This window comes from Somniosus microcephalus, unplaced genomic scaffold, assembly GCF_052327205.1.
Source record: "Somniosus microcephalus isolate GS21.2 unplaced genomic scaffold, FLI_Smic_1.0 unresolved_chr1, whole genome shotgun sequence".
NCBI classification, from domain to species: domain Eukaryota; kingdom Metazoa; phylum Chordata; class Chondrichthyes; order Squaliformes; family Somniosidae; genus Somniosus; species Somniosus microcephalus.
The window spans coordinates 25,275,144-25,287,178 of NW_028225179.1; the positions used below are offsets into that span (position 1 = coordinate 25,275,144).

Sequence of the window (12,035 nt, forward strand, 5' to 3'; positions counted from 1 at the left end):
ACGTTTAACTGGCGGCCAGTTCCCGTTAATGGTCACAAGCAGTAACAGACAGACAGAGCGTGTCTGGCCTCCCCGAGATGTGCAAAAGGCATCAGTTTAGGACAAATGCATTTAATGACGCTAATTTCTTATTTCTCTTTAAATTCCACTGAATTAACTGACTGAAGAAATTGCTTCAACTCCACGTAATCGGCTCGGCTCATCCTTGGGCCGACTGGCGAGTGGTGTAAACAAATTCTGCAACTGAATCATTAATGTTCTTCAAGGAAGGGAAACTGCCCCCTACACTTCCTGTTATACAAGTGGCCCCGGTCCATTCCGACTTTCATGATGCTTAATCCCCTCTGAGTTGGACTGACGAACCATTTTCAAGAAGGAGGTTCATCGTCTGCTCGGCTGAAATGTCAATCTGCTGGATGTCCAGCTCTGCCGGACTGAATGTTGTTTCAATCTTTCTTTCCCCTTTTCTGCCCCTTTTGCGGGTTAGATCAGCCCTGGCGATCGATGTAAATGTAGCCCGGCAGCTCCAGCTCTTATTTATTCGAGCATTGTACGGAACTTTAAACAGTATCGCAGCAAGCAGGAAAACCCGAGTGGAATTCAATCCCAACGCATTAACCCTTCCGACCATTGCAGCTGCAAGCGGCAGGTGCTGCAAAGCCGGAGAGCATCGCTGCATGTATTGCTGTGTTATAATTGTATTTGCATTTATTTACGATTTATTTACAAGGAACATAAGTACAAATATATACACAAAATTTACATTAATAACGAATACAGATGCGCCGCAGCCCTGTCTCTGCAATTGTATTTGTTGTAGATCACTGGCAGCTGGCGGCAAAAGCTAGCGGGATATGGGCGCTCACAGGGAATGCTGCTTCTCATGGCTGCCTCACCCCCCGCGGGAGCTGGCGGGGGTTTGAAAGCATTCATGTGTCACACAGTTAGGATTTAAGAAGTGTTGTCTCAAAGTACCACCATAAGAAGGAAGCGCCTCTTTATGGGGGTTTTGGAGACACAACATGATTTGGGGAACTCGCCTGACTCCAGATCATAAGACGACGTGTCTGGGTTGCGGCTAAATTTTTTTACCAGATTGTGTGTGAATAACTCGAAACCCCTCACAATAAACACTGTCACTTTTCACTGTTTAGCGGACGAGTTTCTCGGAGTGATGTGCCTGATCCTCTCATTCATTCGTTTGTACAAACCTCGAGAAAGGACGGAGGTGGAAATGATTTACAGGGAAATTATCAAAACATATCTTCAAGTCTCGCGTTCACCCATAAAGAAGCTCAAACTTACGGATTCAGAATCTTCGAGTGTAATCGGCTCTGTGGGTGAATGGATAGCGCGTTGGCCTTCTAATTAATGGTGGGAAGGTTGTGGGTTGGAGTCCCGCCAGGGTCGCTGTACAGTCAGGTTTTAGTGATGAACTTTTGCAGCAAAACCACAACTCGTTCATTGATGTCCTTCAAGGAATGGAAATCGCCAATGAGTCCGTTTGAATTGTGATTAATTAACATGTCAGCTTCAATCTGCGCACCTCATGTCAGCTTCAATCTGCGCACCTCATGTCAGCTTCAATCTGCGCACCTCATGTAAGCTTCAATCTGCGCACCTGCTGGAAAATTTTTCTTTACTCCACGAGTGTTGTTTCGACAAACCCTGTGCCTTCTGTCCTCTGGAGCTCAAACATTCTCTGGAGAAAAGAGAATCCGACCTTCTGGAACGGTAAAATGCCATCATTTGAACCTGGGAACCTCCCCCATTCATACTTCAGATGAGGGACTGTCAAAATTGGCCGGTTTCACGCCAGATTCAGAATATAAAAAGTGTCGCCCAGATAATTAAAAGACCTTTGTAGAATTTAAACCTTCAATCTTCTGATAACTGTTTCGGTGCCAATCTCAAAGGAAGGAAGAAGGAAGAGAGGGTTCTCAGTCTCCGAATCGCGATCTCATCTCCACTTTCATTCAAGGTGGGTTGAGAAATTTCTTGGAATATTTTAATTTTAACAAGATATGAGCAATGCAGGGGCACAGACCAGCAACACCAGTGCAATTTCCACGAAAATGCATTGCAAGTAAGATTCAGTGAAATGCTTGCAAAGTGCATCAGCATCAAACGTGTAATACAGTAACGACGAGGATGGGATTCGTACCCACGCGTGCAGAGTACAATAGATTAGTAGTCCATCGCCTTAACCACTCGGCCTCCTCGTCTCACCAATGTACGGTTTTCAGACATTCCATTTCTTGCTTTTTACATCCAATTAGAACGACCCTGAAAGAAATTCAACTTCACCGCTTATCCTGCCCGTGCACACAGATCTACAATGTTGAAAATGTACAATCAGCTTAATGAAAGCAACAGGCCTTCCGTTACTTCAGATGAGGGACTGTCAAAAATGGCCGGTTTCACGCCAGATTCAGAATATAAAAAGTGTCGCCCAGATAATTAAAAGACCTTTGTAGGACTTGAACCTTCAATCTTCTGATAACTGAAGAATTTGCAACAGAAGTCAGATGCCTAATCCATTAGTCTATGCGGCCGCTGATGCCGCTGAATCTCTTTTTATGGGGCGAATTGTGAGCAGGTTCAAGGAAACTGCTCGAAAAAAGAAGTGGATTGAGGAAAAGATAAAAATATTTCAACTGTATTAACAGGTCCTCTGTGAGCTGGATTCGCACCAGCGCAGTGAAACTCAATGCAAATAGGAAATAACATCGGCGGCTCGTTGGTCTAGGGGTATGATTCTCGCTTTGGGCATTTCACGATTAAAATGCGAGAGGTCCCGGGTTCAAATCCCGGACGAGCCCTGGCACATTTTCTTAAACTCAACAACTCGGTCATCAAAGCTGAAATCGCTCTGCTTCTAAAAAAAACGGCATGATCCGAGATTGTGAGCTCTGCCATTTCAAACAGACACAGAATGATCCGGGGCTGTGAGCACTCGCGGTTTAAACAGACCCAGAATGATTCGCAACTGACCGCGACCCCGCCCATTATAGACAGGCCTGATTTTCAACGCTTATGAAATCTATGGCAACATAAATCGGGCTGTTTCTAAAACGATGCCCGGTTTAATCTTGGACACCAAGTTGAAAATTTACTCCATTATCATTTTTCCCATTATCTCCGTCATTTTACTCCAGCCAAATGAACTGAGTTTAAGTGTCAGCCGTAGCTCAGCGGCAGCATACTCAAGCCTCACTCCAGAGACTTGAGTGCATAATCCAGGCTGACACTCCAGGGCAGTACTGAGGTAGTGCTGCACTGTCGGCAGTGCCGTCCTTCTAGTAAGATGTTAAACTGGGGCTTCAGATCCCATGAGAGAATGCTGAAAAGAACGAGGATTTCTCGCGCATTATTTATCTCTCAACCAAAGACCCAAAAACAGAAAATCTCGTCTTTAAGTTTGATAAATATTTTTGAAATTCCAAAGGAGAAATTTATGTTCCTGTTCCCTAATCATTTGCCTCTGTTGCCGCTAGTCTTTTCATTCGGTTCCAATCTCAAAGGAAGGAAGAAGGAAGAGAGGGTTCTCAATCTCCGATTCACGATCTCATCTCCACTTTCATTCAAGGTGGGTTGAGAAATTTCTTGGAATATTTTAATTTTAACAAGATATGAGCAATGCAGGGGCACAGACCAGCAACACCAGTGCAATTTTCACAAAATTGTATTTCAAGTAAGATTCAGTAAAATGCATCAGCATCAAACGTGTAATACAGTAACGACGAGGATGGGATTCGAACCCACGCGTGCAGAGCACAATGGATTAGCAGTCCATCGCCTTAACCTCTCGGCCACCTCATCTCACCAATATACTGCTTTCAGACATTCCATTTCTTGCTTTTTACATCTAATTAGAACTACCCTGAAAGAAATTCAACTTCACCGCTTATCCTGCCCGTGCACACAGATCTACAATGTTGAAAATGTACAATCAGCTTAATGTAAGCAACAGGCCTTCCGTTACTTCAGACGAGGGACTGTCAAAAATGGCCGGTTTCACGCCAGATTCAGAATATAAAAAGTGTCGCCCAGATAATTAAAAGACCTTTGTAGGACTTGAACCTTCAATCTTCTGATAACTGAAGAATTTGCAACAGAAGTCAGATGCCTAATCCATTAGTCTATGCGGCCGCTGATGCCGCTGAATATCTTTTTATGGGGCGAATTGTGAGCAGGTTCAAGGAAACTGCTCGAAAAAAGAAGTGGATTGAGGAAAAGATAAAAATATTTCAACTGTATTAACAGGTCCTCTGTGAGCTGGATTCGCACCAGCGCAGTGAAACTCAATACAAATGGGAAATGACATCGGCGGCTCGTTGGTCTAGGGGTATGATTCTCGCTTTGGGCATTTCACGATTAAAATGCGAGACGTCGCGGGTTCAAATCCCGGACGAGCCCTGGCACATTTTCTTAAACTCAACAACTCGGTCATCAAAGCTGAAATCGCTCTGCTTCTAAAAAAAACGGCATGATCCGAGATTGTGAGCTCTGCCATTTCAAACAGACACAGAATGATCCGGGGCTGTGAGCACTCGCGGTTTAAACAGACCCAGAATGATTCGCAACTGACCGCGACCCCGCCCATTATAGACAGGCCTGATTTTCAACGCTTATGAAATCTATGGCAACATAAATCGGGCTGTTTCTAAAACGATGCCCGGTTTAATCTTGGACACCAAGTTGAAAATTTACTCCATTATCATTTTTCCCATTATCTCCGTCATTTTACTCCAGCCAAATGAACTGAGTTTAAGTGTCAGCCGTAGCTCAGCGGCAGCATACTCAAGCCTCACTCCAGAGACTTGAGTGCATAATCCAGGCTGACACTCCAGGGCAGTACTGAGGTAGTGCTGCACTGTCGGCAGTGCCGTCCTTCTAGTAAGATGTTAAACTGGGGCTTCAGATCCCATGAGAGAATGCTGAAAAGAACGAGGATTTCTCGCGCATTATTTATCTCTCAACCAAAGACCCAAAAACAGAAAATCTCGTCTTTAAGTTTGATAAATATTTTTGAAATTCCAAAGGAGAAATTTATGTTCCTGTTCCCTAATCATTTGCCTCTGTTGCCGCTAGTCTTTTCATTCGGTTCCAATCTCAAAGGAAGGAAGAAGGAAGAGAGGGTTCTCAATCTCCGATTCACGATCTCATCTCCACTTTCATTCAAGGTGGGTTGAGAAATTTCTTGGAATATTTTAATTTTAACAAGATATGAGCAATGCAGGGGCACAGACCAGCAACACCAGTGCAATTTTCACAAAATTGTATTTCAAGTAAGATTCAGTAAAATGCATCAGCATCAAACGTGTAATACAGTAACGACGAAGATGGGATTCGAACCCACGCGTGCAGAGCACAATGGATTAGCAGTCCATCGCCTTAACCTCTCGGCCACCTCATCTCACCAATATACTGCTTTCAGACATTCCATTTCTTGCTTTTTACATCTAATTAGAACTACCCTGAAAGAAATTCAACTTCACCGCTTATCCTGCCCGTGCACACAGATCTACAATGTTGAAAATGTACAATCAGCTTAATGTAAGCAACAGGCCTTCCGTTACTTCAGATGAGGGACTGTCAAAAATGGCCGGTTTCACGCCAGATTCAGAATATAAAAAGTGTCGCCCAGATAATTAAAAGACCTTTGTAGGACTTGAACCTTCAATCTTCTGATAACTGAAGAATTTGCAACAGAAGTCAGATGCCTAATCCATTAGTCTATGCGGCCGCTGATGCCGCTGAATATCTTTTTATGGGGCGAATTGTGAGCAGGTTCAAGGAAACTGCTCGAAAAAAGAAGTGGATTGAGGAAAAGATAAAAATATTTCAACTGTATTAACAGGTCCTCTGTGAGCTGGATTCGCACCAGCGCAGTGAAACTCAATACAAATGGGAAATGACATCGGCGGCTCGTTGGTCTAGGGGTATGATTCTCGCTTTGGGCATTTCACGATTAAAATGCGAGACGTCGCGGGTTCAAATCCCGGACGGAGCCCTGGCACATTTTCTTAAACTCAACAACTCGGTCATCAAAGCTGAAATCGCTCTGCTTCTAAAAAAACGGCATGATCCGAGATTGTGAGCTCTGCCATTTCAAACAGACACAGAATGATCCGGGGCTGTGAGCACTCGCGGTTTAAACAGACCCAGAATGATTCGCAACTGACCGCGACCCCGCCCATTATAGACAGGCCTGATTTTCAACGCTTATGAAATCTATGGCAACATAAATCGGGCTGTTTCTAAAACGATGCCCGGTTTAATCTTGGACACCAAGTTGAAAATTTACTCCATTATCATTTTTCCCATTATCTCCGTCATTTTACTCCAGCCAAATGAACTGAGTTTAGGTGTCAGCCGTGGCTCAGCGGCAGCATACTCAAGCCTCACTCCAGAGACTTGAGTGCATAATCCAGGCTGACACTCCAGGGCAGTACTGAGGTAGTGCTGCACTGTCGGCAGTGCCGTCCTTCTAGTAAGATGTTAAACTGGGGCTTCAGATCCCATGAGAGAATGCTGAAAAGAACGAGCATTTCTCGCGCATTATTTATCTCTCAACCAAAGACCCAAAAACAGAAAATCTCGTCTTTAAGTTTGATAAATATTTTTGAAATTCCAAAGGAGAAATTTATGTTCCTGTTCCCTAATCATTTGCCTCTGTTGCCGCTAGTCTTTCATTCGGTGCCAATCTCAAAGGAAGGAAGAAGGAAGAGAGGGTTCTCAATCTCCGATTCGCGATCATCATACTCCACTTTCATTCAAGGTGGGTTGAGAAATTTCTTGCAATATTTTAATTTTACCAAGATATGAGCAATGCAGGGGCACAGACCAGCAACACCAGTGCAATTTCCACGAAATTGTATTTCAAGTTAGGTTCAGTGAAATGCTTGGAAAGTGCATCAGCATCAAACGTGTAATACAGTAACGACGTAGGATGGGATTTGAACCCACGCGTGCAGAGCACAATGGATTAGCAGTCCATCGCCTTAACCTCTCGGCCACCTCGTCGCACCAATATACTGCTTGCAGACATTCCATTTCTTGCTTTTTACATCTAATTAGAACTACCCTGAAAGAAATTCAACTTCACCGCTTATCCTGCCCGTGCACACAGATCTCCAATGTTGAAAATGTGCAATCAGCTTAATGTAAGCAACAGGCCTTCCGTTACATCAGATGAGGGACTGTAAAAAATGGCCGGTTTCACGCCAGATTCAGAATATAAAAAGTGTCGCCCAGATAATTAAAAGACCTTTGTAGGACTTGAACCTTCAATCGTCTGATAACTGAAGAATTTGCAACAGAAGTCAGATGCCTAATCCATTAGTCTATGCGGCCGCTGATGCCGTTGAATCTCTTTTTATGGGGCGAATTGTGAGCAGGTTCAAGGAAACTGCTCGAAAAAAGAAGTGGATTGAGGAAAAGATAAAAATATTTCAACTGAATTAACAGGTCCCCTGTGAGCTGGATTCGCACCAGCGCAGTGAAACTCAATGCAAAATGGGAAATGACATCGGCGGCTCGTTGGTCTCGGGTTATGATTTTCGCTTTCGGCAGTTCAGCATTAAAATGCGAGAAGTCCCGTGTTCAAATCCCGGACGAGCCCTGACATATTTTGTTAAACTCAACAACTCGGTCATCAAAGCTGAAATCGCTCTGCTTCTAAAAAACGGCATGATCCGAGATTGTGAGCTCTGCCATTTCAAACAGACACGGAATGATCCGGGACTGTGAGCATTTCCGGTTTAAACAGACCCAGAATGATTCGCAACTGACCGCGACCCCGCCCATTATAGACAGGCCTGATTTTCAAAGCTTATAAAATCTATGGCAACATAAATCGGGCTGTTTGTAAAACGATGCCCGGTTTAATCTTGGACGCAAAGTTGAAAGTTTACTCCGTTATCATTTTTCCCTTTATCTCCGTCATTTTACTCCAGCCAAATGAACTGAGTTTAGGTGTCAGCCGTGGCTCAGCGGTAGCATACTCAAGCCTCACTCCAGAGACTTGAGTGCATAATCCAGGCTGACACTCAAGGGCAGTACTGAGGTAGTGCTGCACTGTCGGCAGTGCCGCCTTTCTCGTAAGATGTTAAACTGGGGCTTCAGATCCCATGAGAGAATGCTGAAATGAACGAGGATTTCTCGCGCATTATTTATCTCTCAACCAAAGACCCAAAAACAGAAAATCTCGTCTTTAAGTATGATAAACATTTTTGAAAATCCAAAGGAGAAATATATGTTCCTGCTTCCTAATCATTTGCCTCTGTTGCCGCTAGTCTTTCATTCGGTGCCAATCTCAGAGGAAGGAAGAAGAAGAGAAGGTGCTCAGTCTTCGATTCGCGATCTCATCTCCACTTTCATTCAAGGTGGGTTGAGAAATTTCTTGGAATATTTTAATTTTAACAAGATATGAGCAATGCAGGGGCACAGACCAGCAACACCAGTGCAATTTTCACGAAAATGTACTTCAAGTAAGGTTCAGTGAAATGCTTGGAAAGTGCATCAGCATCAAACGTGTAATACAGTAACGACGAGAATGGGATACAAACCCACGCGTGCAGAGCACAATGAATTAGCAGTCCATCGCCTTCACCTCTCGGCCACCTCGTCTCACCGATGCAATGTTCTCAGACATTCCATTTCTTGCTCTTTGCATCTAATTAGAACTACCCTGAAAGAAATTCAAGTTCACCGCTTATCCTGCCCGTGCACACAGATCTACAATGTTGATAATGTACAATCAGCTTAATGAAAGCAACAGGCCTTCCGTTACTTCAGATGAGGGACTGTCAAAAATGGCCGGTTTCACGCCAGATTCAGAATATAAAAAATGTCGCCCAGATAATTAAAAGACCGTTGTAGGATTTGAACCTTCAATCTTCTGATAACAGAAGAATTTGTAACCGAAGTCAGACGCCTTATCCATTAGTCTATGCGGCCGCTGATGCCGCTGAATCTCTTTTTATTGGGCGAATTGTGAGCAGGTTCAAGGAAACAGCTCGAAAAAAGAAGTGGATTGAGGAAAAGATAAAAAATTTTCCACTGAATAAACAGGTCCTCTGTGAGCTGGATGCGCACCAGTGCAGTGAAACTCAATGCCAATTAGAGGATGACATCGGCGGTTTGTTGTTATATGGTTATGATTCTCGCTTTGGGCAGTTCAACATTAATATGCGAGAGGTCCCGTGTTCAAATCCCGGACGAGCCCTGCCACATTTTGTTAAACTCAACAACTCTGTCATCAAAGCTGAAATCGCTCTGCTTCTAAAAAAACGGCATGATCCGAGATTGTGAGCTCTGCCATTTCAAACAGACACAGAATGACCGGGGCTGTGAGCTTTCCCGGTTTAAACAGACCCAGAATGATTCGCAACTGACCGCGACCCCGCCCATTATAGACAGGCCTGATTTTCAAAGCTTATGAAATCTATGGCAACATAAATCGGGCTGTTTCTAAAACGATGCCCGGTTTAATCTTGGACGCCAAGTTGAAAGTTTACTCCATTATCATTTTTCCCTTTATCTCCGTCATTTTACTCCAGCCAAATGAACTGAGTTTAGGTGTCAGCCGTGGCTCAGCGGTAGCAAACTCAAGCCTCACTCCAGAGACTTGAGCACATAATCCAGGCTGCCACTCCAGGGCAGTGCTGAGGTAGTGCTGCACTGTCAAGAGTGCCCTCTTTCTAGTAAGATGTTAAACTGGGGCTTCAGATCCCACGAGAGAATGCTGAAAAGCACGAGGATTTCTCGCGCATTATTTATCTCTCAACCAAAGTCCCAAAAACAGAAAATCTCGTCATTAAGTTTGATAAATATTTTTGAAATTAAATTGCCCGCAAAGGAGAAATTTATGTTTCTGCTCCCTAATCATTTGCCTGTGTTGCCGCTAGTCTTTCATTCGGTGCCAATCGCAGAGGACGGAAGAAGGAAGAGAGGGTTCTCAGTCTCCGATTCGCGATCTCATCTCCACTTTCATTCAAGGTGGGTTGAGAAATTTTTTGGAATATTTTAATTTTAACAAGATATGAGCAATGCAGAGGCACAGACCAGCAACACCAGTGCAATTTTCAGGAAATTGTATTTCAAGTAAGATTCAGTAAAATGCTTAGAAAGTGCATCAGCATCAAACGTGTAATATAACAGCGACGAGGATTGGATTCTAACCCACGCTTGTAAAGCACAATGGATTAGCAGTCCATCGCCTTAACCTCTCGGCCACCTTTTCTCACCGATACACTGCTCTCAGACATTCCATTTCTTGCTTTTTGCATCTAAGTAGAACTACCCTGAAAGAAATTCAACTTCAGGTGAGGGCCTGTCAAAAATGGTCGGTTTAACGCCAGATTCAGAATATAAAAAGTGTCACCCAGATAACTAAACGACCGTGGTAGGACTCGAACCTTCAATCTTCTGATAACTAAAGCATTTGGAACGGAAGTCAAACGTCTTATCCATTAATCTGTGCGTCCGCTGATGCCGGTGAAACTCTTTTTACGGGGCGAATTGTGAGCAGGTTCAAGGAAACTGCTCGAAAAAAGAAGTGGGTTGAGTAAAAGATAAAAATATTTCAACTGAATAAACAGGTCCTCTGTGAGCTGGATTCGCACATTTTGTTAAACTCAACAACTCGGTCATCAAAGCTGAAATCGCTCTTCTTTAAAAAAAACCGGAATGATCCGGGACTGGGAGCTCTGCCGTTTTTAACAGACACAGAATGATCCGGGACTGTGAGTACTCCCGGTTCGAACAGACCCAGAATGATTCGCAACTGACCACGACCCCGCCCATTATAGACAGGCCTGATTTTCAATGCTTATGAAATCGATGGCAACATAAGTCGGGCTGTTACTTTACCGAGCGGCCGATTACGATGCCCGGTTTTTCCTGGACGCCAAGTTGAAGGTTTACTCCATTATAATTATTCCCTTTATCTCCGACATTTCACTCCAGCCAAATGAACTGAGTGTAGGTGTCAGCCCTCGCTCAGCGGTAGCAAACTCAAGCCCCTCTCCAGAGAATTGAGCACATAATCCAGGCTGACACTCCAGTGCAGTACTGAGGTAGTGCCGTCTTTCTAGTAGGATGTTAAACCGGGGTCTCAGATCCCATGAGAGTATGCCGAAAAGAACGAGGATTTCTCGCCCATAATTTACCTCTCAACCAAAGAAACTAAAGGAGAAAATCTCGTCATTAAGGTTGATAAATATTTTTGAAATTGCATTGCCTCCTAAAGGAGAAATTTATGTTTCTGCTCCCTAATCTCTTGCCCCTGTTCCCGCTTTCGGTTCCAATCTCAGAAGGAGGAAGTGAGAGTCCATTTTGGTGGTGGGGCAGAAATTGAGCCCTCGGCTGAGAGCTTCAATTTCGTCTGGTTGAAGGGTGAGGTCGGATAGGTTGACGATGGACTTCCCTGTGGTTTCAACCGTGGTACCGTGGGTGGCTTGGTTGCTGCTGCTGGTGATCACCTTGTGATAAATGGCAGTTAGAAAGATTACCTGTAAACATCTGACATTATTCTCTGACTATATAAGCTGTGTCTTTATGCATCTCTCCACTTCACCTGACGAAGGAGCAGCGCTTTGAAAGCTTGTGACTTCAAATAAAGCTGTTGGACTATAACCTGGTGTTGTGTGACTTCTTACGTTTGTCCACCCCAGTCCAACTCCGGCATCTCCACACCATGATAAGATATAGATCACAGAGTTAACATCAAAGTCAGGCTCATTTTCCAATGAGGCAGGAAACCGCGAACAAGGGGGAAGGGAATGAAGGACAGAGGGAAGGGAGGGAGGAAGGAGGAATTAGCTCTCGATTCGATCTTTGTTCCATTAGAGCTGGGTGATATATTAGTTTGAGAAAGTGGGGGAATTTTAACTAACAGGGAGAGAAAAGATTTTTATTTGGGGAAAGTAATATTTTCAGGCCACGTATCTTCCAAACAGATTAACAGTCCTGCGAATATAACCACTCACCAACCTCGATCTAACATTATTATCCAAAAGGAGTCATCC

The 12,035-nt window shown here is 43.9% G+C and overlaps 4 non-coding genes across 4 annotated transcripts; 1 reads left to right on the top strand and 3 right to left on the bottom strand.

Moving 5' to 3' along the window:
- Positions 1-2,143: 2,143 nt before the first annotated feature.
- On the bottom strand, positions 2,144-2,225 carry trnas-acu (transfer RNA serine (anticodon ACU)). Its single transcript has one exon. It is a non-coding gene; the product is annotated as a tRNA-Ser (tRNA).
- Positions 2,226-2,734: 509 nt separating this feature from the next.
- trnap-ugg (transfer RNA proline (anticodon UGG)) lies at positions 2,735-2,822 on the top strand. The gene is given in 2 exon segments: positions 2,735-2,770; positions 2,787-2,822. It is a non-coding gene; the product is annotated as a tRNA-Pro (tRNA).
- A 918-nt stretch (positions 2,823-3,740) lies between these two features.
- On the bottom strand, positions 3,741-3,822 carry trnas-gcu (transfer RNA serine (anticodon GCU)). The gene has a single exon. It is a non-coding gene; the product is annotated as a tRNA-Ser (tRNA).
- Positions 3,823-5,337: 1,515 nt separating this feature from the next.
- On the bottom strand, positions 5,338-5,419 carry trnas-gcu (transfer RNA serine (anticodon GCU)). Its single transcript has one exon. It is a non-coding gene; the product is annotated as a tRNA-Ser (tRNA).
- Positions 5,420-12,035: the final 6,616 nt, after the last annotated feature.